Consider the following 27,500-nt stretch of genomic DNA (forward strand, 5'->3'; position numbering starts at 1 on the left):
CCCTTTTGGAGCTCGCGTATAACACAGCCTGGGACACCATCTGGTCCCATGGAGGCAGTGTTTTTAGCTTTAGATAGAGCCTTGTTAACCAACGTATCAGTAATAATTGGACTTTCACAATCCCCTAGAATGGTAATAGGCCCTGTAGGTGGTGACGGGGGGGGGGAGAAATTTGCACTGAACCTGTTAGCCAAGATGTTGGCAATGTCAGAAGGGTCAGTGTATTTTGTTCCATTTTGTACAGCATTGCCATTTAGGTTTTTGACGTAGCCATAGAAGGCCTTATGGTTATCCTCGGCATCCTTGGCAACTTTCTTTTCAAAATTAGCTTTAGTTGACTTGATGAGGGCCCTCAATTTCTTACTAATGTTGATCAGGGATGATTTTTCTACTTGAGATTTGGCCTTTTTTTGTATAAGTCTCCTCCTTTAATTGTAAAGTTTGCTTATGGCAGGGGTCCACCAGACTGGTTTCTTCTTGTTTGAGGAAGGAGTCTTGGTTTTATTTGGGATAGCACGGTCCATGCAATCCTGAAGATACATAAAGAGTGCCTTGGTGTAGGATTCCGCATCCTGGATATTATTACCCTTCTGCAAGGGAATAGTGAAGCTTTCCACTTCCGATGCAAGTAGTTTGAAGTTTGCTTTGGAAAGGTTTTTGACTATGGTTTCTTTGATTGGGGGAGGTGGAGGAGTGAGGATGTCCAGGGTTATCAGTTTGTGGTCGGATCTGACCAAGGACGGGGTGATAACGGGTGTGGTACAATGGGCGCCCATATTTGTGATGATTAAATCCAATATGTTGTCCCCTCTAGTGGGGGAACATACTAGTTGTTCAAGGGCATTTGAATTTATAAATTGTATGAATCGCTGAGCATAGGAGTTGGAACATTGGTAGTTCGCCCAGTCTATACCAGGGTAGTTGAAATCACCCAAGATTATGGTGTTGGGTAGGACCTTTACATTTTCCAATGTCTCAAGGAATGCAGAGTGAGCATCTTGGGACATGGTGGGCGATCTATAACCGGCTACGACTTGAAATGTGGTTTTGCCTGCTGATAGTTGCGCATGGATGATCTCTGGGGCATCATGCTGCGCTACTAACCTGGAGATATGGGTATCCTTGATGACTATGGATACACCTCCACCCTTTGTTCTGCGATCTGGTAACTGAGGCTGGAAGGTATGATATGAATTGTGACCTGGCAGTGCTGGGGTGCTCTCTTGAGCCTTGAACCAGGTTTCCGTCACTGCACAAACATCGATTTTCTCCATGCTAACCATTTTAGTGTTGCCAATCTTGTCAGTAGTGTGCAGGCGCGAAATAATACTGGTAAGGGCAACGTCTAAGGGGTAACTATTTGCTTAAAAGCACAGCAAATAATATATAACTACACACATACATGCACATATATATTCAATAATACCGTATGGGATTATGTTAATTAGAAATGCACTTGTTAAGTAACAATTTACTGGAGTTCCTAGTAACCTGAAATTTAAGTTTCGTTTTAATCACTCTCTAAACCCGACATTATCAGCAGTAGTCTCTAAGAAATTCCTAAAGCGGTAAAAGACTCCTGCTTAATAGCGTCATTGATCCATCCACCACAAATCCATGGGCAAACATTTAAACTGAAGGATGGGGAAAAGAACTATCAGCAGTACAGTATTTCCTCATAAGGAAATAGTGACACTTGGTCTTTGTATTTACTTTCCGCAGTCACTCACATTCCAGCCCAAAAAGTCAAACTGCTGTGTCTGTCTGGTGTGCACGTGAAGTGGTTTCTGGTGCCCCGAGCTGAGTAATGATCAGCGTATTTTAATTACCTCAGTCTAGCTTGACATATGTAGGAAACGTATCACAGACAGCTTAACTGTATGTTCTGTAACCGGTCATTAAAACCTCAGCTTTGCTCTATCTGCTTTAAAGAATAAGATAAACCATCTAGCTGTACATCTACCTTGCAGTTTGTCTTACCTGGGTCTCCTATTTATTAAACGGCATCAAAAAAGACAATGATCAGTAAAACTAGAATTACTTCCAGCTCGTCCCATCTCCCCAACCTATTGATTCGCGCATCCGCTGCTAAACAGGCGTCCAAAAACTAGGTAAAAAAGCCAGCTGTACCACTTAGTGCGTCTTATGGGGAGTACACAGTTTGGCGAGTCACTAATTCAGATCAATGATTGTTACATTAAACCTTCAACTTTAAGAAATATGAAAGCGGAAATTATTTACTGGTGTGACATATTTTTTTTATTCTGACTGCGTGTTTTGGGAGTGACCGTGAGGCGGTCATCTTTACCCCTAAATATAGTGGTCGGGCCTTTAGGATTTAGGTTTAGACTTACTCAGTTCAGTTGGAACGGGTGGCGTCGGACACTTCGAAGTTTTTAAATAATTTTGTGTGCTGTTCGTCGATAACTGTCAAAATTACACTTGCGGGTTCTGTTGTATTTTGGTTCATCTTAGCTGCATTCCCCTTTAAGGTAGATGGGGCCAGAGGTTCCTGAAGGTACTTCGTGCTTTAATTGTCATAACGGAAAAAGGTGGATTTCCGTTGAATTGACATAATTTAACAAGCCGGAAGACACTACTTTACTTTGTTTGGCATCGTCTGTTATCTAAAAATAGCCATAAGAACAAAGAGTCGGTATCGCAGAGACCGTAACACTTTGCAGATGGCAACAGTCGGCAACCAGGGCACGGACTAAATTTCTTACTACGTCGTTCTCGAAGTTATGGGTTATCTTCTTTTAATTCTCTATTCACTGGGACTTAAATAATTTAATTCTGTATAGGCGTTTCAGTGCCCTCAGCAAGTGTAATGTTAGAAAACGCAAAAATGATTTCGGGGGTTAGTATACAACAAAATAAATCACAAAGTCACAGCAACATGTAAATGACCTCCCTGATAGCGTAGGTAGGTACCGTTAATCACCAACAATTGTACTTGAAAGAACTGGACTGGAACCACATCTTTATTTTGCGGACAATTTTGGCACTTGATAAATAGTTCTGTTTACCAAACAGACATTAACTTTGAGAAAAACTATTTAAAATAGTGCGTTTTTGGTTTAGGTACTGGGAAGATGAAGGTAGTCGATAGAGTATCTTGTTGAAAATAATGTAACTGAATACAGATACCGGTCAAGAGCGAGATGGGATTTTCTAATGACCTGAATCCCAGTGCTTTTCATTTCTTAGTTTTAAAGGTGTTGGCTGCTACGAAAAACGGATGTAATCGGTGAAACCGGTATGTTTTTGTTCTGGTGTGGTACTTTTTAGTAGTACAAACGTGCGCCGTCTGTTGATCTTGTATGGTTGCCTGGCGCAGACAGTGGGTACTTTAGCTGTGCTTATTTCTCCCGCTATGTGTCCATTTCTGAGTACGATAGGAGGGTACAGGGTAGTTAAAACCAATCAGAAGTTTAAAAACTGGTGAGCTGTATTTGAACACAAATAATTAGTCCAGCACCGTTAAATTAGGTGACTAGTCTACTTTTGGAAAATACACTTTTCAAGACTCGGGCTTTGTTCAGTATGTGTCAGATGCTAGGTAACAGGATTCTTAAAGGTTTGCAGCAAAGGCTTTCGTACTGAGCCATTTAGGAAAGAAAAAGCACATTATCAACCTGTGAAAAACTTAAAATAACTTAAAGTTAACTGAGTACAGAAGTGAGCTACGTCAGAGTATGAAGTACCCTGCTACGTTAATTATGTGAAGAACAACGAGCAGCCTTAAGAAAACAGACTTGCGCAACTGTAATAAAGGTAATGAAAGTGCCGTAGCCAGGTACCACACGTGAAGCATTACAAATGTCACCGTGGACCTAATCACATGATGGAATAATATCGTGTGCAGTGTAGTGCTTCAACAAGAGCTGGGAAGGCAGGAAATGAAAAATAGCCTGAGGGGCAGTAAACAGAGGTATACCCAACAAGAAAGTGGGTGGGATGCTCAGAGAGGAAGTCCACTAGTTATTTGGAAAGTTATTTTACAGGAAGCAGCCCATATTTTCTTACTTATTTGCTTAGAAGCCAAAAGCAATAGAGGAACAAATGGTATACCTAAAATGCTCTTTATATAAGCTCAGAAAGTTGCTAGAATAACATGTTTTGCACTGTTATGCTTTGTCTGAAGAATATGAAGTCTGAAACGCGGATGTTCTCGTTATTCAATGACTGGAATCCTCAATGATTTTACCACAAAAACATATTTTAGAGGAGCAAGCCAAAAATATGAGGCAAACATCTGAACATTTATGCGCAATTCTGTAGAGTTGAAAGGTATGAAGCAGCCCCATTTTTTATATATGAAGAATAACTGGGAAACACAGGAAGGTAAGGCATACAGGCATTGGGGAACACATGGCTAAAGCAGACAGAGAAAGAAATATAAAGGAGGCAATGACAAATAGGTAGGTGAACAAGCAAGGTCAAGATATAAAAAAGGAAGAAAAAAGTTATGTCTTACCAAAACGTCCCATCTGTGTTGTTGATCTTCACCAATCTTTGACAGACGGTTCGGTTCCGAACCTTGGAACAGACTCTGCCATATCTTCCAGCTCGCGCTCTCCAAACTCTCGAGTCAAGCACTACCCATAATGCTACATCTGATGCTGTAAATCTTTGTTTATTCATTACCATTAGGACCTCGGTTCTGTCCTCGGAACCGATACAGCCGTTTCCAAGCTCACACCAGCCAAAGACTCTCAGCTAAGACCTACCCATAATTCCCCTCTTCTAGTTATTCCAGATCTCGTTTGCCGTGTTCCTTGTCAGACATGCTAGCAAACTCTCTCAAAGCCAAGTATAAAATTGTTAATTTTAAGGCAGTTTCTCTTCAAAATTATTTAACTTTTTAGTCAAATTAGCCTTTTCTCATTCTCGCCTATAACCTAAGCGTATTTCCTACCATTTTCCTTGGTAACTTAATTTTTTACCTTTATTGGTACTGTTCCTCTCTCCTGTCTTTGATAGGCCTTTCCCTTTTTGCTAGTGGTATTTTTTTTTAAATAACATAATTGGTATTTTCTCCCTTAATTATTCTATAGGATAGCCTTGTTGCCTTACTATGTCAGACAAAGGTAAGTTGGGATTTAAACAGTGTGACAAGTGTGGACATAAGATGCCTAACTCAGATACACATGTTCGTTGTGTCTACTGTTTGGGCGTGGATCATATTAAAGCTGACTGTGACATTTGTGCTAGTTTTAGTAATTGTACACTAGCAGAACGTAAAAATAAACATCTTAAAAAGACACCTTTTTCAGAGGCTGTGGCTGGGTTGGAGGTCTCACCCCCTCCAAAGACCAAAAAACATAAGGAAAAACGGATTACTCGACACCTTTTTCAGAGGCTGTATCTGGGTCAGAGGTCTCACCCCCTCCAAAGACCAAAAAACATAAGGAAAAAACTGATTACAAAAAAAAAAAAACATAAGGACAAATAGAATCACTTGGTTCTTGCTTCTCTGTCAGTTACGGAACTGAGTCGGCTCCGTGCTTCGCTGGCGCCTTTGGCGCAGACCTCTTCGGCACCAGGCTCTGTGTTTTCTCCCTCTGTGCCATCCATGATATTCACCCTTATTTCGGTTCCGACCTCGGCACCGCTGACTTCAGTGCAGTCCTTGTATCTGACATCAGCTTCGATGACTGTACCTGCTTCGGCACCATCCCCAGCCACGGTGCCGATAGTTTCTTCTGCTCCATCGGCTCCAAAACTCGAATACCTGCCAAGGACAAGATACTTCCACTCCGGTGCATACTGTCTCGGTTCTGACAGCCGTGTTTTCCATGTTGGCACCGTCCACCCTTGCTGCATCGGCTCCAGTGGAACTGATGCTCTCCCAAAGCAGTGCTTGGACCATCTGTACCTTGGTACCTAGCCCAGTGCCTATTTTCTTGCTGGCGCCGTCTATGTCCACGGCTCAGATTCCAGTTCTCTCAGAGTTCCTCACCTGGAGGTGGGCTCCTCACGGCGAGGTGTTACCCCGGTTCAGAGGTTGTCCCTCCTGGTTCCGGACTCCCATCCCTCCTCAGGTGGGCCTGCTGTACAGGTAGTAGACTTGCAGTCAGCACCAATGACATCAGTATTAGAACCCTCCCCTAGCGTGCACCTCCCAATCAAAAAAACAATGACATCAGTATTAGAACCCCCCCCCTAGCATGCACCTCCCAATCCTCTATTTTGGGACCGCGGGCACGGGAGTCACAAGAACCCTCTTTGAAGGGAACCCCTTCTCCAGAGTCCTCCTCAGAAGATGCCACTGGGGAGTCACCCCCGGAAGAAACGGTGCAAGGGGAAGCACCTTGATTCACCAGAGGACTCATCACCGAAGATACTGATTGTGATTAGGGGGAAGGGTCCCCACGGTCTACCCCAGATGACATCTCATTCAGAGACATTTAAGCAGCGGGGAAACTGGAAGTTCTGTAACCCTTCTGAGGAATCGTGTTTCTGCAGGCCTTCCTTGCCCAGCAGTCTACTTCCTGGGTGACTGCACCAGCAGATGATCTTGTTAAAATCATTGTGCAGCATGCCTGGAAGGCCCCGGACAATGTAGAACCTGTCCCTCAGAGGCCAGACAAAAAATTTTATCTAAACCTGAAGACCAGCCCCACTGGTCCTAACAGTTGACAGTTGATTCTTATTCTATATGGTTGTAGGGGCGGCCACCAAGAGGGAACTGGCAGAAGATAGTTCCACCGTCCATCCTCCAAACAGAGAGTCCCAGACCATGGACAGACTAGGGAAACGGACCTATGCTTCAGCGCCATTCGGTCGCTGTTCTATCTGATACAATTTACTCTCCTCGAAAGAGACCTAATTTCCGAAATGTCTCCCTCTTCGGTGGGGTACTGCCTGATGAGGTGCATGATACTGTCGTCTTGCAGCTAGCTACCTTGAAACCATCTCAAACTCCTCAATACGTTTGATATCTCACTCCGAGGGGGCAGCTCGAGCTGCCGCATCAGGCGTTGTCATGAGGCGTAATGCTTGGATGCAGTTGTGACTTTGCAGACCCCTTAAAATCTTCCTTCGTCAATGCACCTGTTGACGAATCTGCACCTTTTGGACCCAAAGTAAGAGACACACTTGCACGTAGTGAGAAAGTCAGAAAGACCTTGTCTGCTATGGGCATAAGCCTTTCCTAACCCCCAAAGGTCCTACTCCAGGAACCAGAAGGGAGGAAAAATGTGGTTTAAGAATTTCCAAGGACCTTTCATGACACTCGTGGTGAAAAATCCCCCCCCCCCTGGGGCAGAGGGGGTAAAATATGAAAGATGTCCCTTTTGGGGTAGAGGGGGTCCGTGTAACCAGGGAGCTAGAGATTATTTCTCCAGCAGAACCTACCAGCGCTCCTGAGCAGTGGCCCGAATGCTTTCCTCTGGAAGCATTCAGTGGTCGTTTTTTTCTTTGCATCTACCAGCCTGGCATCTTATTACTACCAATGTTTGGGTGCAGAGAATAATATCCAGAGGCTACAAAATACCATTCAATTTAACTCCCATCCCTGATGTACCACCTAATCAAAGGGAATTAGCAGCCTTAGAAATAGAAAAGTTGCCAAGGAAAAGAGTCATCCAAACAGTACCACCAGACAAGATCCAGGTTTTACTCGAGGTTCTTTTTATTGCCAAAAAGATGGGACTGGAGACCAATCCTGCATCTCAGCCTATTGAACAAATTTATCAAACTTCAAAATTTCCGGATGGTCACAATACAATTCATACTTCCCTTCCTAGGGAGGGATAACTGGATGTGTTCTGTAGACCTTCCAGGACGCGTACTACCACATAAAGATGGATCACCGCTCCCGGCTGAGAGCCAATCACTACCAGTTCAGGACACTGCCATTCAGTCTCTCGACAGCCCCTTGAGTGTTAACCTAATGTGTGGCAGTAGTGGTAGCTCATCTTTGACTACAAGGATTTCTGGTGATTCCCCTATCTAGACAATTGGCTCCTTACTGCTCCGAACAGGAATCTTCTTACACTCAAGGTCTCGTTCTCCACTTGGGGATTACCGTCAACAAGGACAAATCTCATTGTCTCCAATGAAGACACTGGAATTCATTGGAGCGGTGTTCGACACAACATCCTGTTAAGCTTCTCTCCCTCCTCACAGGTGTTCGAACATAGCACACCAAATCAAAGACCTTCTCAGACCTATGTCTTGTACTGCAACTCTTAGGCTCTATGGCAGCTGCCATTACATTGGTACCACTGGTGAGACTGAAGATGAGAATCCTACGGTGGCTCCTTTCCGCACAATGGTCGTTGCTAATTTACCCACTTGACCACGTTACGTCTTTCAAACCATTGCAAGGAAGAAATGTTATGGTGGATGAACCAACAAACGAATCATTGGTGTCGAACGTTCTGTCTTCCACGGGGTAAGGTGACCACAGATGCTTCCCTGTTAGGATGGGGGGCATTTCCAGGGAAAGACTGTCCAAGGCACCTGGTCCCCCATGGAGGCTAATTTGCACATAAATGTCCTGGAACTGAGGGCAGTTCTCCTAGCATTGCAAGCGTTCCATGTGTTCCTTGCCCTCTGGGCCCATTGCAATTCAGTCAAGCCTTGCTGCAACCTATTTTCTTCCCCCCCCCAAACTACAAATGCAGATGCTACTTTGCCCTGATCCCCCCTCAGGAGGAACCATCGAGGGACACTCTAACGCATGATTGGCCACCAGGTCTTCCCTATGGCCTCATCTGATTCACAGTTCGTGGATCCTGGATCATTCCGAAAACCTGTTATCTCATCCTCAGGGACTGATTCATCCGAACCTGCACAGTCTCAAGCTCATAGTTTGGTTCCTTCACTTCCAGTGATTGCCAGGCTGCCTGACATCCCATCTCCTGTTCGGGAAATTCTTCTGGCTTCACACAAACCTTCCACTAGGAAAGTTTATTCTGGTAAATGGACTAGGTTCTCTATGTAGGCCAAAGATCAGAACTTAAACTCTTTCTCTATGCCTATTCAAAAGATTCTACAATACCTGACTACTGTTTTGATTGCAGGGGCCTTGGCTTTAATGATCACTGTACATTTAGCAGCTATAGCCAATTTTCATAATCTTGATAATTCTTAAATTATGTCACACCGCCTATGCACGACCATTTTAAAAGAAGTATTACATGTTAAACCTTTGGTCAAGCCTCCCTTAGAACCCTGGGACTTGACTTTGGTACTTCAGTCTCTCACAGGTTCTCCTTTCGAGCCTTTTTATTCATGTGATTTGCAATTGTTGTCATGGAAAACCTTACTTCTAGTAGCACTTACCTCAGCGGGAAGAGTATCTGAGTTGCAGGCTTTGAGTGTCAAGAGTCCTTACTTGATCTTCCACATGGCTAGGGTGTCCCTTTGTACTGACCCTTCTTTCTTGCCCAAGGTAATTTCTGGCTTTTCCATTAACCAATCTATTGACCTGCTGGTTTTCTTCCCTCAGCATTCTAACAGAGGGGTGTACCTTTTGCACACCCTTGATGTGCATCGGCAGCTTCATTGTTATTTGGATAGGACTAAGTCTTTTAGGAAAACAGATCAGTTGTTTGTGGCCTTTGCAGGACCCAGATTGGGTAAACCTGTTTCCAAAATTACTTTATACTCCTTTCTTAGAAACGTCATTACCTTTATCTACCAACAGAATAAGCTATCCTTACCTTCCAGAATAAAGGCTCATTCTACCAGATCTCCGGCTACTTCTATAGCATTTCATTCCAGAGCCTCTATGGATGATATCTGCACAACAGTAACTTGGGCAAGACCTCATACCTTTATACCTCATTACAAATTGGATTTGGCCTCCAGAGGACGAGCATCTTTTGGTTCTATGGTGCTCAGGAATATCCTTCCTTAGGGCCACCCAGGACTCAAGTAGCTGGGGACTCGGTCCTAATGGTAATGAATAAACAAAGATTTACAACATCAGGTAAAGAAGTTATGTCTTACCATAACGTTCCATCTGTGTTATAGATCTTTGTTCATTCATTACATCCCGCCCTCCTTCCCCCTGTCTGGACTCCTGGTGGACTTTAGGAACTCCTGGTAAGGGTATTTGCTCAGACAGAGCCTCCTACTATTTTTTTCTATTACTACATGTATTATCTAAGGGTGGGCAAACTCAATCTGAAGTAACTAGGAGAGGGGCATTGTAGGTAGATCTTAGCTGAGAGTTTTTGGGTGGCGTGAGCTTGGAAACAGACGTATTGGTTCCAAGGATGGAACCAAGGTCCTAATGGTAATGAATGAACAAAGATCTACAACACAGATGGAACGTTATGGTAAGACATAACTTCTTTTTACAGAGATTACCTCAGATTGAGTTTGCCAAATAAATAATGTATAGAACAACCAAATTATGGTTCACTATAGAGAATTTAGAGAAATAGGCCATATATGAGCCCTTTATTGAGAAACTAGCTTAGGGCTAATCTACTAAGTCTCAGGATGGGGAAAGGTGGGTAGAGATTTCAAGGATTGGTGAAGATCAACAACACAAATGGAACGTTATGGTAAGTCATAATTTCTTTATCTGATGTTGTTAATCTTCACCCAATCCTTGACAGTGGGACAGTTTTCCCAGCTACTTTAGCCTTGGGAGGTTTCATGGAAGAATATTCCTAAGCCCCATAGAGCCAAAGGATGCTCGACCCCTCAAGACCTGATCTAATTTGAAATGAGTGATAAAGGTATGATGGGAAGTCCATGTGGCTGCTGCACAGATGTCATCTAGAGAAGCTCTGGCATGAAAAACTGCTGATGTCATCACAGCTATTGCTGAATGGGCTTGAACTGGTTTGGGAAGTTGAAGTCCTTGAGAATGCTAGATGAATGTGATGCAGTCTCTAAGCCACTTAGCTAAAGTAACCTTAGTAACTAGATTGCCCATATGGAGGAGAAGAGAATGGTACAAATAACTGATCTGATTTTCTAAATTCCTTTGTTCTGTGAAGATAAAAAAATGTTTGTGCACATCTAGTAAATGAAGAGCATATTTCCCTTTGTTAGAAAAATTAGGGGAAAAATGATAATTGTAGTGACTGATTAATGTTGGATTCGGAGACTACTTTCGATAAAAAGGATGTATTTGTTCTCAGTGCAACTCTTACTTTATGAAAAATTAGGTAGGGTGATTTGCATGATAGGGCCTGCAATTCGGAAACCCTTCTTGCGAAAGTAATAGCCACCAAAAATAATGCCTTTCAGGATAAATGCTTTAAATCACAAGAACAGTTTTTAGATCTCATGGGGGAGTTGGTTCTTTAAATGGGGGTTTTAGTAGCAAGAGTCCCTTCAAAAAAGCTTTACAAAGCTTGTGAGACATTAATGGAGAGTCATTCCAGCCTGAATGGAAATTTGAAATCGCTGCCAGATGAAATTTTATTGTAGATGTAGAGGAACCAGATTGAAAAAGTGTATTAGAAAGCCTAGAACTTCATGAATGGGACTGGCACAAGGGTCCAGTCCTTTATTCAAGGCCCATCTGGTAAATTTTTCCCATTTCCTAGTAGAAGATTTGTGATGAGCAATAATAATACATTGGACAGGGGAAGAAAGGAAAGGATCCCTGGCAATCATGGGAATTCTAGAAACCACTCATTGAGCTTGAGATGTTGGGAGACTGGGATGAACCATGCCCTCTGGGTGAGTTAGCAGATCTGGAACTGGGTCCAAAATCCATGGTTTCCATATTAGATGAGGCCAGAGGAAGGGAAACCAAACTTGTCAAGGCCAAAAGAGGGCAATGAGGATTACTGAATTCTCCACCCTTTTGGCTTTCTTTAGGAATTGTAATTTAAGAGGAGTTGGGGAAAGGCATATAACAGACCGGGGAGGCCAGATGTGGAAAAGAGCATATCTGGGTGACTCCCCCGGAGGGTGGATTAGGAAGTAAATTCTGCACTTCCTCAGGGGAGAAGCAAACAGGTCGCAGCAAGGTTGGCCCCAATGGCGAAAAATCCTGTCTGCCACTACAGGTTCAGAGACCACTCATGAGGCATAAGAATAATTCTGCTCAATTTGTGCATTATCACACTGGAACTTTACGGAATGTGCATCTCTATCAGAAAGTGGTTGGAAGAAATCGCCCATTGCCAAACTTTGAGTGCTTCTCAACGTAGTGGGCATGATTTGTTTCCCCCTTGTTTGTTGATATACCAGATTACCAACATGTTGTCTGTCTGAATTGCAACTGTCCCTAGAGGAAGGGCATCTTGGAATGCTTGTGACTCTAACAGCACTGCCCTCATTTCCAGAACATTGATGTGCAAATTGGCCTCCATTTGGGACAGTGTGCCTTGGACTGTCCTTCCCAGGTAATTACCCCACCCTATCTGGGAAGCATCTGTGGTCACTATGGCTAGGGGCTTGAGGTAGAGTGAATGGCCGGCCCAAGAGAATCTGGTTGCAGTGAAGCCAACATTTGAGGTCTTGTTTGCAGTGGTTGGTAATCAAGACTACGTGAGACATTGGTTGGTGTATCAGAGACCATTGGGTTACTAGTAACCATTCCAGCATTCTCATATGAAATCTCGCTAGAGGCACCAGAGTGATTGAAGCAGCCATAGAGCCTAAGGTTTTGAAGGACAAGTCTCGCTGGGACCCTTTTGCTTTGGAGAATTTGTCTGACTTGGACTCTGACACTTTGTAGTCTTTCTGGAGGGAGAGAAGCAATCCCTGAGACAGTATTTAAATGAGCACCAGTAAAGTTCAGTTGCTGAGAAGGTTGAAAGTTGGACTTTTCAAAATTTATTGGTATGCCTAGAGATGTGCAGATATTTATGGTGTAATTTATTTCCTGTTCTAAGAGACACCTGCTGGTAGCAGTGAGAAGCCAGTTGAGATACGGGAAGACTCGAAAACCTTGCAGTCTGAGGTGAGCTATAACCACTGCCACGCATTTGGTGAACACCCTGGGGACTGGTGAGACCAAAGGGCAGTGTCAGAAACGTAGAAACCTCCTGGAGCTTTTTTCCATTTTTATGTGGTAATAAGCATTTTGGAGGTCTCTAGAGCACATCCAGTTGCCTTTTTCCAAAAAAAGAAGTATGGATTGTATCGAGATCATCCAGAATTTGGTTTGTTGAAGTGGCTGAGATCCAAAATAGATCTCCAGTCCCTTGTTTTGTGGGCACTAAAAAGAATCTCGAGTAAACCCCGGATCCTGTTTGGTCTGGTGGGACTTCTTGGATGACTCTTTTTCAAGCAGTTTTTGAATTTCTAAGACTGCTGCTTCCCCTTGATTGGGTGGAACATCTGAGAGCTTTTTTGGGGTTTTGGGGCTTGCAGATAGTGGAATTTGGTAACATCTGGATATTATTCCCTGCATCCATTTGTCCGAAGTTATTAATTGCTAGGCCGGTAGGTGCAGGGATAGCCACCTCCCCCTGACTGTCTCCAGAGGGAAATCGGGCACCCTTTTAGGGACGTTGATAGGAAGTTCCAGAAAAAGAATCTCTGGACCCCTAGTTTTGTGGTCCATTTCTGCCCCCAGCCCGGCATCTTCCATTGCTTCCTCCTCTACCTTGGGGGAAGTGTTTACCTTGTGAGTCTTGGAAAGGCCCCTTGAATTTTCTAAACCATAGTCTCCCAATCCTTTGGTTCTTTGAATAAGCCCTCTGAGGGGTGGAGATACTTATGCTTATGGCAAGTAGGGTCTTACGACTTTGCTCACTTCTGGCTAGAGTGTCTTTAACCTTTGGGCAAAATGGGTGGATGCGTTAAAAGGAGCATTGACGAATGACTCTTTAAATGGCTACACAATGTCACACAAGCACATCCAGGAATGCCTTCTGATGGCTGTACCTGAACCCGCTGCTCTGGTTGTCCCCTTGGCTGCATGAGCAATGAGCCTCATGGACGAATTGGAGATTGCATCTAGGGTTGCAAGCTGAGAGGAAACTTTGACACGCACTCTTCAGCCACTGCAACTGAGAAGGTATTTGAAAGTTTTTTAATAAAATCTCTCTGTAATTTGGTAAAGTATGCCATATAGTTCAAGGACCTTAGAGGGAAGGTCGTTGAAGCATAAACACACTTCTCAAATCTATCTAACGTCCTAGACTTCTTGTTAGGAGGATGAATAGTAGGAGTCTCTTCAGCGAGTTCCCTCTTGATGCCAGCCGTTATCACCATGTTGTCGACAGGAATTCCCTTGGACCAATGTGGTGCATCTTTAGGTGCTGATAATATCCGGTCAGGTCTCTTGGGGATTGGCTGTATGGAGTCAGGCATCTTCCACACCTGCTGAGCAATCAGTTTAATGAGATCGTCAGCGGGCAGAGAGATCCAAGATGTGGAGGGTTGGGCACAAAAAGCCTCCAAGTATACTGATGCCACCGAGGAAGGTTGAATGGAAGACCAGCCACCCCTCTGTTTCAGGATGTCCCTGTAGGAAACATCATCGGGGTGACCTGGGGGAACCTTCCCTTTCATCAAAATCAGTATCTTCTGTGAAGGACTCTTCCAGGGGGAGTCCAGGTGTCTCTTCTTGCACTTTTTCTCAGGGACTCCCTCGGGAGGATGTTCCGGGGAAGTGCCTGAAGAGGAAACCACTAAGGTGGAAGTTACCTGGGACTTTTGTGCCCTGTGTCCCAAGTGTGAGGCTGATGGTAGCTCTGGTCTAGAGGAGGTAGAAATCAGTCCCTACAGGGATAGCAAAGACTGACAGCCCCCAATGGACAATGCCCTCTTCATTTTCCTAAAGGCTGCCCCCCCCTGTAGAGGGATGGGAGCCCATAACCGAAAGAGACTCCTTTAGAACCAGGGTCACATCCCGCACCAAGGAGGCAGCCTCTGGTACATAAGCCTGGGTCAATCTTACAAAGTTTGAGGTGCTGAGAGACATGCATGGTTCCAAATGAAAGGAAATCAATCCAAATCCCTCGGACCCAACCAGAGAATCAGGACACCTTTGGAACCAGAGATGAAGAGGATACCAGTACCGAGGCAGTCGATGCAGGAGTCAGAATTGAGGGCTCCAAAGTCTCGATTGGAGTTGGAGGAGGATATGGGGGGGTTATAGCTAGACTTGTTTCAAGGCCAGCATGGCCAGGAACCAAGGGTAACCCCATAGCCTTAAGGAGCTGGTCCACCTTTCTCAATATGTCTGTCTCCGATAGGCTCTTAGATCAGACGGAGCATACGGATGGTGAATTCGGAGATCTGACTTCCAAGAAGGGACTAGGTGGTCAATGGATAGAGAATATTGTGTTCGTGGTAGTTGAATTAGCTTTGGTACTGAGGAATCAGTCGGTGCCAAAGCAAGCATTGTTTTCGGTTCAGAGGAATGTTTGGTTTTTAATGTGAGTAATTCCTCTGGTGATGATGAGCTCTTCGGTACCAAGGATGGTTTTGGCAATTTTTTTGTCGGTTCCGAAGATCTTGGAACTGACAAAGCCCTTTTCCTCTAAGTAGAGGAGGAAGTGCTAGTCTCAGGTCTAGGTTCAGATAAGCCCTCTTCAAAGGTAAAGTTAAGGAGTCCTTTGAGGATCAATTTTTTTTCCTTTCAGACAGGGTTCGAGTGGAGAACCCATGATATATAGAGCAATCCTCTTGTAAGTGTAATTTTCCTAGGCAGTATACACACAGAGTGGTTATCAGAATTCGGTATTGTGGCTTCACATTTTTGACATCTTTTAAAACCTGAAGTGCCTCTGCTAGGCTTAACAGGTGAGATTTGTTTCTTATCAGACATTTTTTATTAACTGACAACAATCATCGCAAAGGTCGCGCGACACGACACAGGAAAGGGCAAAGTGTCAAGTTTTTTTTTTAGGAAAGGAATTATAAAAGAATACCAGCAACGGTAATAAAATTACCCGAAGGTAAAGAAAAGAAATACCAACAATGGTACGGAAGTTCTACCAATGGTAGGAAGAAAGGGGATTAAAGATTTTTTTTAGAAATAAGCTTAGAGGAGCGGGTAGGTAGCATTAAGGAAGTAAGAATAAGGGTATTAAGAAAAGAAAGGGGATAGGTAAGAAAAAATTTAACAATTACTCACTGAAAGGCCAAGGCTCGAGAAAAGGAAACTGACACGTCTGGTCTGTGAAGCAGCAAATGAGATCTGAGGTAATCTCTGTGAGGAGCATTATGGGTAGTGTCTGGCTCGAGAGTTTGGAAATCGCAAGCTGGAAGATATGGCTGAGTTGGTTCCGAGGTTCAGAACCGAACCCTCTGTTAAGGATTGGGTGAAGATTAACAACGTCAGATGTATGGATAACAAACGAGAGACTGGAGTCAACTCATGGAAAGTAATGTTTGTTTGCATTTGCCTTGCATGCAGAATGCTGAGATGCCAAAGTGGAAGAAGGGGGACACAATACCGAATTTCCACTTGTAGATGAAATGCAAGAATGCATGTGTATGGTATAACCAGCATATTCACAGCACACAGGATTATAAACATTGATATCACCCTTTGCTTTGTGCATGGAATTTGAACACCTTCTACTTTCCTTGAATGTAGAACTTTTATGTCTTTTCTCTCTCTTCTGATGGGTCCATAAGGTACTACTTAATGTCAAGAGAAACCTGTCTAACTTAAATAGGCCAGGTTAGCCATTGTTTCCAAAGTGACCAAGAAAGCTGTGCTTTACAGTGCTACTGTAGGTGATGATATCTTGTTCAGCTATGCATCTTTGTGTACAAAGCAAGTGCTGTTTCAGTTACAGGTTCCAGTCTACCATCAAACCCTTGGAGTCTTCAGCATTAATAGTTGAGGTATTTATACTTAATTCCAGGTAGTTTGTTATTTTAGGAGAATACCATATTGTGAAAGAAGTTGAGAGGTCTTTGACTATGAAGTTTTATCTGAGTAAGTGGAAAATATTTTCTAACTGAACATCTGAGTTCTCTGCTGACTATAAATAATGCACAGTTCCTGAATTACTGCATATATGAAGCAAGTATTAAGACAGACCTGTCATTTTCATTTGTCGCTATATTTTTCTTCAGTTTCTGCTGCACGTGTCATCCCATAGTTTCAGTAGCTCCTGAACTGAATTTAAAGCTGTCAGAAAAAGAAGTTTTTACAACTGAGATATCAGCATGCATTGACCCTTATTTTGGCTTAAACTTTCTCAAAGAAGAGCTGATATTGTCACAGTTTGAATGGTCTGTTCTTTGGATTTAAAAATCCTTTCATAGGATGCACTGTTGGTAGTGACAGTAGTTTCCGCTAGATTGAATTTTAAGCTACCTGCCTTGATACATAATAAACTGTACAGCTTTTCTCAGCAATAGGGTAATTCAAAGAACTGAGCCATCTAACCTAAAACAAAATTAATACAGCTAAGATTTCTTCCTACAGCATACATGGGATGTACATTAACTGCATGTTTATCCATGTTAACCTAACAGATGGAACTACTACAGGGAAAGAGTCAAAAATCATTAGGGAATTTGATTATTTCTTTATTGTAAAGGGAAGTCAGTGCCTTTTATTGACCCAAAAAGGCCATATTAGAAGGGTTTACCTATTGCATTAATCTTCTATTATGACAAATTAGCTAAAAAATTGTCATTTACTGTTGATGCACAAATTAGAATGGTTGAGTGCTATTTTTTTCTGCACATGTTGAGAGTGTCTTTATTCAGGAAATTTCTGAAGCTACATCTTGGTTAGTGTTCTGAAGTTCACTAATCAAAACTCATTTGATTCCATAAATAGTTATGAGTTGTAATATTTCTTGTTTTAACCGCCTACAAATTTTGACTAATCTTTTTTGGCAAAATGAAACATCTCTGTTGCTGTTAACATACACGCACTGTTAACAGTCTGTTAGCATATAATTTCCCATCCAACATATACTTCTTTATAATCTTTACTATAACAGCATTTTTGTGCAGTTCTTTTGCACTTAAAGTAATGTCATACACATAGGTATCTTTCACAACATACCTTTTAGCTGCAGTACCATGGAGAGAGATCCAGTGTGAGTCATACATAATTCATACTTTACTTATTCCAGTTCTTTCTCATTTAGGACAAAAAGCTGTCCGTATCTTTTTTAAATCTCGAAATCTTTCCAACCACCACAACTTTATTATTTTCTGACTTTCTTTATATGTCCCTCACCTTCTAAGTCAGTTTACATCATTAGTCTTTCCTTACTGGTGTCCTTTAGTCTGTTAAAACTATGATGCCTCCAACCTCTTTCCCAAAATACATCTTTCAACAAACATGCAACTGTGGCCATCACATTGTTTAGTGTAAACCCCATGAGAAAGTTCAACCGGTACCTCCTCTAGTCAGTCCTACTTACATCTAGTCATGTACCACTTTATCATTAGTACATAATAGGTTCATAGGTAGGTACTAGGCTATTGGCCCTAGGGCCTATACAAGCCTAGCCAAAAATGTACCCTGGCTTTCTCCACCCAAGAAAATTATTTTCCTGTGACCCTGTCGAGCAGAACCACAGAAGTGTTCCCCGGGGTGAATTTCCTATTACCCATCCAGTCATCAAGATTTTTCTTAGAGTGCTAATGAGGAGCTCTGTTTGACATAGATAGGTAGTCTGTTCCAGAGTATAGGAAGTCTCTGGGACAGGAATCTATCCCTCCAGCATGTTCTGTTTATTGTGGTGACAAGGTTTAGGTCCCTAGAGTGTGTAGCTCGGAGGGATTGGGATTTCTTTAAGTGGAGCATGTCCAACAGTTCTGGGTTTGACATAGCTTTATATGGTAGGCAGAGATCGCCTCTGAGTAGGCGATATGCGACGGAGTAAAGCTGGAATTTTTTGAGACGGTCTGTGTAAGGCATCTGTTTGAGGCCAGTAATCCTCTTTGTGAGGTATTTTTGTGGCCTTTCCAGTTGTTGTAGATGTCTTGTGAGGTACATACCAAAAGGGGCGTTATACTCTATAATGGGTCTAATGAGTGATGAGTAGAGGGGAACAATGACCTTTTTCTGGATGAGAAACCTTTTGTGATGAGGTGTGCCACGTAGAAGGATTTCCTGACCACTTTGGCGGTGTGATTATCAAAGGAGAGACTACTGTCCACCTGTGTCCCAAGGTCTCTTATCACACTTTCGGTGTTAAGTAGACTATCGCCTGTGTGGTAGTTCATGGGTACAGAATTTTTACCAAAGGGGATGACAATGCACTTTTTGGCATTGAGCTTGAGACCATGTGGCATCTGTCTCAGTGAGGCCCTTTTGTAGGATGTCCACATCGTTAGGAGTTTCAATTATGGCTCCTAGTTTGCAGTCATCTGCTAATTTAATTAGCCAAAGACCTTCTGTGTTAGCCTGTACTTCAGAGAAGTAGATACCAAACAGGAGAGGACCCAGGACTGAACCCTGTGGTACTCCACTTGTCACTGGTCTGAAGTCTGATTTGGAGTCTGCTACTTTCACAGTGTGGGTTCTTTCAGTAAGCCAGTTGGCAACCCATCTTGTGACATAGGGATTTATACCTAGTTTAGTGAGTTTATCTATAATTCCAGAGTGGGGGATGGTGTTGAATGCCTTGGCGAGATCTAGATAGGCTGTGTGAACCACCTTACCCTCATCCATGGCCTTGGTGACTACTTCAAAGAAGTTTATCAGGTTTAGGAGACATGATCTGCCTTTTACAAACCCAAACTGTGTGGTGTCCAGGGTTTGGAGATCTCCAATGTCTTTGTTTATGAGTTCCATGATGATACATTCCATGGCCTTGCAGACGAGGCTCGTTAGGCTAATGGGGCAGTAGTTCCCAGGGTCTATTGTGGCCCCCCCCTTTGTGGAGTGGGATAACTGTCGCTGTGCACCATTTAATGGATACAAAGCCTGAGGTGAGGCTATGATTGAACATGGTACTTGGGTGGGGTGCCAGTTCATTCTGTAGTTCATGTAGAAGGCAGTCTGGGATGTTGTCAGGTCCCATGGATGCTGTATTCTTGGCTTTGGAGAGTGAAGTTTTTACCTATGCAGCCGTGATTACAGGAACTTTGCATTCTTCCGGTATAAAGATGGGCCCTTTAGGGGGTGAGAGGGGGGTAAATTAGCACTGAACCTATCTGCCAGGATGTTGGCAATATCAGTTGGTTCTGTATATTTAGTGTCATTGTGCTGTAACTCAGAGCAGATCTGAGTGTTGCCATTGAGATTTTTAACATAGCTATAGAATGCTTTGTGGTTGTCTTTAGAATCAGTGGCAATTTTGTTTTCATAACTAGCTGTGGAGGATTTTATGAGGGATCTCAGCTTCATACTGAGGCTGACCAGGGAGTTCCTCAAATTGTGGGATTTTACTCGTTTTTGCAACAGTTTCTTTCTCCTGTTGTAGAGTTTGTTTATGGCAGAAGACCACCAGATTGGCTTCCTTTTTTTGGGGGATAGCATCTTGGTTCTGTTAGGGATAGCACGATCCATGCACTCGTGTAAGTGCTTATAAAGTGCATTTGTGTAGGATTCAGCAGTCGTACCTCTATTGTCCATCTGCATGGGTGTCATGAAGTTTGCCACTTCTGTCTTAAGAAGCGTGAAGTTGGCTTTGGAGAATTTTGTTTACAGTTGTTTTCCTAATGGGGGGGTGGGAGCAGGATGTGGATGTCTAGGGTGATTAGCTTGTGGTCCGATCTGACCAACGAGGAGCTGACCTCTGGTGTGGAACACCGGTCACCCATGTTGTTGATGACCAGGTCTAGGATATTGCTGCCTCTGGTGGGGGTGTGGATAAGTTGATCCAAAGCGTTGGAATTGATGATTTCCAGAAAACGTTGAGCAAAAGAGTTGGTACACGAGTAGTTTTCCCAGTTAATGGTAGGGTAGTTGAAATCACCCATTATTAGAGTCTTGGGTTGTACCTTAATATTTTCCAGTGTATCAAGAAAAGAGGAGTGGGAATCCTGGGGCATGGTGGGGGATCTATAGCAAGCTACAATCTGGATTGCAGTTTTGCCCAGAGTTAGTTGAACTTGGATAATCTCGGATGCATTATGCTGAGCAACTAGCTTGGAGGTGCAGATATCCTTAATGAATATGGACACGCCTCCACCTTTAGTGTTTCGGTCCGGGTTTGGTGGCCGAAAGGTGTGGTATGAATTATAGCCTAGTAATGCAGGGGTGCTCTCTGGAGCTTTGAACCAGGTCTCTGTCACTGCACAGATGTCACTGCACAGATGTCAATGTTCTCCACTTTAAGGAATGCCTCGAGTGAGTGCATTTTGAGGTTTAGACTTCTAGCATTGAGTAGCATTACCCTCAGATTTTGCTTGCTTGTACCTGTTACGGTGGTGAATTTGTCATTTGAACCTTGCCTAAAAAAGGCACTATAGGGGTGGCAAGAGCCTTTGCCAGTATCCGGAATCCCAAGGGCGACAGGTGCAGGCCATCTCTGGCAAAGCAGCGTGGTCTGTCGATCATGTCATCCCAGGCAGACAGATACTGGATTCCCTTAGAATGACACCAGAAGGTTAGCCAACTGTTAAAGTCAATCATTTTGTCCTTGTACTGTGGTGTCATTCTGGGTGATGGCAGGATGCTACTCAGGGCTAGGGTCATACTGGCCTGGGCTACAACATCAGAGAGCTCCTCCATGTCTCTTTTCATGTAGTCCAGGGAGGTACGTCTCAGGTCATTCACACCAACATGGACAATGACAGAGTCATATTTGTACTTGTTGTGGAGTGACCTGAGTGAGTGCATTATGTGGCGGATCCTGGCACCTGACAGGCAGCTGACAGTAACTTTTTCCTTGTTTAGCCTGGTGAGTGGAACATCGGTGTGCCTGACTATAGAGTCACCTATGACTAGAGTGTTGGGTACGTTATGCCTTATGGGCTGTAGTTGAGTGGCACACTGAGTATGTGGACTATCTGTCATTTGGGTTGTGTTGGGGGGGTGGAGGTTGCTTGCATTTCTGCTTTGGAGGTCTCTGTTGTTTGGGCAGATTAGTACAGAGAGCCTCCGCGAATGTAGGTGTGTGTTTTGTGGTTCTGTATGTGTGTTTTGGTGTTGCAGGTTTTGAGGGACTATGTGATGAGTGTGGTGCGGTGCAAGTGTTTACCTTCTCCTCTTGACTGTCTAGGCCTGTCTTTGGTAAAGAGAGCTTTGTTTCCAGTTTGGCTATATAAGTGCATCTTTCACAGGTCATAGTGTTGGGTGGTAGGAGGAGAGGGTTGTCTGTGTACATGAGGCAACTGCTGCATTGTCTCAAGATGCCCAGATTCATCAGGTAGAGAGGAGAAAACACCGGGAGCTGACCTTTAGAGATACCTGAATAGGTGCTTATTTATTAAGTACTAAAAACTGTTTTCCTCTAGACAAGTGAGGAAAGTTGAGTGCTGTAGTAATTTGTAACTTATTTAGTGCTTACAATGAGTTCTGAACAAGTGCTGAGAGCAAAGAAACAGATGAGTGCTAAAACTAAAAAGCTGGCTAGTTAGAAGGGAAATTTTGAAAAACAGACTTTATGGCGCCAGTAACCCCAGTTAAGTGGGGGGGGGGGGATTAGGAGCTCACGAACAGTCCTGGACACAGCAAATCCGTATCTGACCTGCCATAGGAAAGGGGGGAAGCAAGCTTAGAATTTTTTTTCCAGTAAAGTGGAAATGGAGAAAGCTGGAACAGAAGTTAATTCAACGTTAAGAATCTGAGTGGGTTGGCCTTCACAAATGTTCTCTATTAGATTGACTGAACTAATGACACTAGACTGGGAGGAGTGTCACAGATCAAATATACAGTATGGGCGGGCATCTGCAAAGCTACCAAGTATAAAAACACACAACACTAGGGAGGGTGGGTCGGTGGGTGGGAAAAAATTACAGTTCCTAGCTGTAGCCACTAAATGAAAGTTTTAAACAGATCAAGGAGCAGACTGGAAAATGCTTTTAACAGACAAAAATGCACATAAAGGTTTGGATAGAGCAATCACAAACAGAAAATACAACTCTCAGTGGGTGGGTGGGAAAAATTACAGTTCCTAGCTGTAGCCACTAAATGAAAGTTTTAAACAGATCAAGGAGCAGACTAGAGAATGCTTTTAACAGACAAAAATGCACATAAAGGTTCGGCTAGAGCAATCACAAACAGAAAATACAACTCTCAGTATGAAAAAGCAGTTTACAGTTAAGTAATGTTAAAACAGTTTTAAACGGTACATAAATGCAGTGAAGCAATAAAAAAGCTTTATAACAGTGCAAAAATATAGTAGATCAACTGTATAGCACAATTATAAGCATTTCAGAAGTGAAATTCAGTGAAATAAGTGTAAGAAATAACTTAGCCTGCTCTTGGAACCTTAAGGAATTTCCAATTATGCAATGCAATCCAGAGCCTGACAATACAAGCAGAGCCTTTATAAGACACAGGGTTTATATAGCAGTAAGAATGGAAGAGTTGGGAAGATCAGATTACTCCTCGGCCCCTGCTATTATCCAATCACTCGTACTACAGAAGGTCAGGAGGCCTTGTTACTCTCAATAATGAAGACAATCAGCAGAAAATGGCTGCCAGAAACACAAACAAAACTTCCAGCCTACACAACAGGCCTCTATCAAGATTATGCCACCTGAGCAGAACACAGAAACCTCACTCTAAAAGCATAGAAAGAACACCCACTAACAGAAAATCCAAGTCTCAGTATGAAAAAGCAGTTTACAATTTAGTAATTTAAATAACAAAAACAATTATAGTAATGCACACTATTACAGTTCCTAGCTGTAACCACTAAATGAAAGTTTTAAACAGATCAAGGAGCAGACTAGAGAATGCTTTTAACAGAAAAAAATGCACATAAAGGTTCGGATAGAGCAATCACAAACAGAAAATACAACTCTCAGTGGGTGGGTGGGAAAAAATTACAGCTCTTAGCAGTAGCCACTAAATGAAAGTTTTAAACAGATCAAGGAGCAGACTAGAGAATGCTTTTAACAGACAAAAATGCACATAAAGGTTCAAATAGCACAATCACAAACAGAAAATACAACTCTCAATGTGAAAAAACAGTTTACAGTTAAGTAATGTTAAAACAGTTTAAAACAGTACATAAATGCAGTGAAACAATAAAAAAAGCTTTATAACAGTGCAGAAATATAGTAGATCAACTGTATAACACAATTATAAGCATTTCAGAAGTGCAATTCAGTGAAATAAGTGTAAGAAATAACTTAGCCTGCTCTTGGAATCTTAAGGAATTTCCACTTATGCAATGCAATCCAGAGCCTGACAATACAATACTGCCTGCTATCCAGTCTGTTTTTTTCCTTTCATTCTTTACAGTTTTAAATATTCTCATATAGAGTAATATATTTTAATGGATCTATGTCAGATGATTGAGTTTTCAGGAAATTCGAAATTAATATGGACGAGACCGTAAGATCGATTTTCTGAAAACTAAAACATCCAACCCCCCCCCCCCACACACACACACACAAAAATCTACTTTTTTTTTACATTTATGCAGGGGGGGGGCAATCCCTGTGTCCCCCCCTCCCACACCTCCTTCAAATTATGTATACAAATCCAAGATCACACTACAGTGAAGAAAAGGGTAAAATTCCCAATCCTCGCTGTACCACAATCTCCATTCAAAAGCTTTGAGTTTTCAAAAATTCTATCGTATGGTTTCAACCATATGAATTTCCAGTGTCTGAAAACTCGATCAACTGATAGAGATTCTTTTTATAATATGACGAGTTCGTCACACACATGAATTTCATATCTTTTGTGACTTCATCACTTTGCATTCTCACCAGTCATTATTATGCCTTTGCTTTGACTATTATACTGTATACATTTCTTGGCAAACTACATGGCTCATGTCATGACTGGTACATTTGATTCATATCATATGTCATTAGTTTTACTGTAACATTCGTCACTTCTCAGTATTGTCAATATCATTTATTTACAGTCTTTATCAATACGTAGCTTGCACAGTTTTTTCAAGTAACTGCAGCCACCTGCTAGAAAACCAACAAAAATGAGAAAACCCAACATTCTTTTTGCTTTCCTCCTTTTTATTTAATGTAATCATCACATCTTTATCCCTCTGTAAAATGGTATTGGCGTGACTGGCTTATTCACTTCGCCATGCATACCAGCTCTCTTTTAACCTGTGTCATTCACATAGTGTACCCACCAAGTCAATTTAACATCCATCTTTACAATCTTAATATTTAAAATGGGTTGAAGATGAAAGATAATACATTACTTCACAAAAGGGAGTAAGTATATTTCTTTTCCTTCATTTTAGTTTTCCTAAATTCCTACTTCAAAGTCACTCAGTTCATAACTGTTTTTTAAACACAATTCTTAAGTTATGACTCAAGACATATACATGCACACATTAATAGCAAAAAAAATATATATATACACCATATTGATATTATTTCCATTTACACACATTATTCAGCTTATAGCAGTTAACCCTACCTATTTCTCTGTCTCTGTATCCAGCTTTTATGTTATATGTTTGATACACTTAAAACATTTATTTATATAATTATTCCACCTGTGTTGGTGTACTAGCAATGTACAACTCAGTCTTAGAATAAACAGCTCTACCACTGAAAGAACATGCCTTCGATAATGTAACATTTGCTGGAGGAAACCTACACATTGTCACAGTCTCTCTGGAACAGTGAGTCTATGAATGTTGAAAATGGAAGGTCACAAGTTTCCTATCAATGTTTTGTTAGCTTGGGGAAGACTAGGTCATGCACTGACTTGGGGAAGAAGAAGATTGTGAGTTTTAATTTTTGTTTTCCACTTTCTCTCTTTTCTGAGATTGTGCGACCATGAAGCTGGTATATTTTAAAATGAAAATAAGCTGTTTTATGTGTTTTACGATCTCAAAAGTGTTGCTCTTTTGAGATTGTGACCTCCTAAGCTCTTAGTTTAGATTAATCACGTTGATTAGTTTGGATTAATCACAAGTTGAGTAAAAGGCACATCACTGACCAATTTGATGGTTCATAGGTTTAAACTAGATTAATGATCACCAAGATCTTTACAAGCCTAGTTGCGCACCTCAGCGAAGTTTATCCCCGTATTCCTTGGATACCTGTATGGTGGGGTATGTTAGTAAAGAGGTAGCTAAGGGTTAGATGGGGGGTATATTAATTGGGGATTAATTAGCTTACTATCTCTGTCCATCAGAAACATGGGGACCAGACTCGGGTGAACTTGCAATTTCCCATCCAGTGATCAAGGTTTCTTTTGAATAAGGTCAGGGATGAACTGTGCTTCATGTAGATAGAGAGCTTAATGTGGGGATCCTTTGAAACACATACTAGTCTCTCCAACATGTTTGTTTATGTCGTTGGCAAAGTTCAGCTCCTTAAATCTAATCTTTCTTATGCTTTTTGTTTTATGGATGTGCAAGAGATCCATCAGAGCTGGATCTGATGATGCCTTATATGCTGTGCATAGATCACCTCTGAGTAACCTGTAGGAGAGTTAGTACAGAGATAGAGCTTTAAGGTGATCTATGTAGGATAGGGTATTCATACATTGGATTTTCCTGGTGAGGAACCTTTGAGAGCGTTCTAACTGTTGCAAGTACCTGTTTACATAAAAAAGGGGGCATTGTACTGATTGATGGGACTGATAATGGCTGAGGAGAGTGGTACTGTAACTTCCTTGGACCTGGATACCATACCATTGCTTATGAGCTGGGTGACATAAAATGATTTTCTTACTATCTTGGCTAAGTGTTGATCGAAGGCTCTATTGCTGCCTACATATGTTCCCAGATCCCTAATTGTCGGGCCAACGCTTAGGGATATTTTATCAATGGAGTAATTATATTTGGAGGATGAGTTCCCCAAGGGCAGTATAATGCATTTGTTTGTGTTTTGTTTCAATCTGTGGCTTTGGCACAAGTCATTTGTTTGTATTAAATCCTCTTGTAGCATGTTGCTATTATGGGGGAATTCAATGATAGCTAGCAATTTACAGTCATCCTCAAACTTGGTGAGCCAGAGGCCATTGACGTTAACATTTACTTCCGAGTAGAAGATGCTAAACAGGAGTGGATCCAATGCAGAGCCCTGGATTACTCCACTGGTGACTGGTCTCATGGTGGAGGTGGCTGTTACTGATCCTGACTTCTTGAGTCTTATCTGTGAGCCAGTCAGAAATCTGGTGAGTTTTGTAAAGACTATATCTAATTCTGAGAGTTTGTCAACAATACCTGTGTGGAGTATTGTGTTGAATGCCTTGGCCAGGTCAAGGTAGGCAATATGCACCATTTTCCCTTCATCCATAGGCCTGGTCTACCAGGTTGAGCAGGCAAGAACTTACCTTAACAAACCCAAATTGGGATGGGTCCAGTGTCTTTAGGTTGCCAATGTTCTTATTGATCATTTCCATGATAATTCGTTCCATAGCTTTGCATATCAGACTTTTCAGACTGATGGATCTGTAGTTCCTGGGGTTGATTGATGGTCCACCCTTATGAAGCGGGATGGCTGTTGCAGCCCTCCATTCACCTGGTTTGCTACCTGTTTTGAGGCTGTAGTTGAAGAGTGCCTCAAACGGTCCTGCT

At 42.4% G+C, this 27,500-nt stretch overlaps 2 protein-coding genes across 3 annotated transcripts in view; one reads left to right on the forward strand and one right to left on the reverse strand.

Annotated features, from left to right (window-relative positions):
- LOC122790765 (Y+L amino acid transporter 2-like) overlaps positions 1-2,141 on the reverse strand; it is a 1,821,102-nt gene extending 1,818,961 nt beyond the window's left edge. For both annotated transcript variants that reach the window (XM_044058377.1, XM_044058375.1), the window contains exon 1: positions 1,981-2,141. The gene's annotated coding sequence lies outside the window, so the exon portion shown is untranslated. The remainder of the gene's footprint in view (positions 1-1,980) is intronic.
- Positions 1-27,500, forward strand: part of LOC122790764 (Y+L amino acid transporter 2-like) — a 1,539,581-nt gene that overhangs the window by 384,249 nt on the left and 1,127,832 nt on the right. The gene's annotated exons all lie outside the window — the stretch shown is intronic.

This window comes from Protopterus annectens, chromosome 16.part0 (genome assembly GCF_019279795.1).
Source record: "Protopterus annectens isolate FY-2018-M chromosome 16.part0, PAN1.0, whole genome shotgun sequence".
Taxonomy (NCBI): Eukaryota; Metazoa; Chordata; order Ceratodontiformes; family Protopteridae; genus Protopterus; species Protopterus annectens.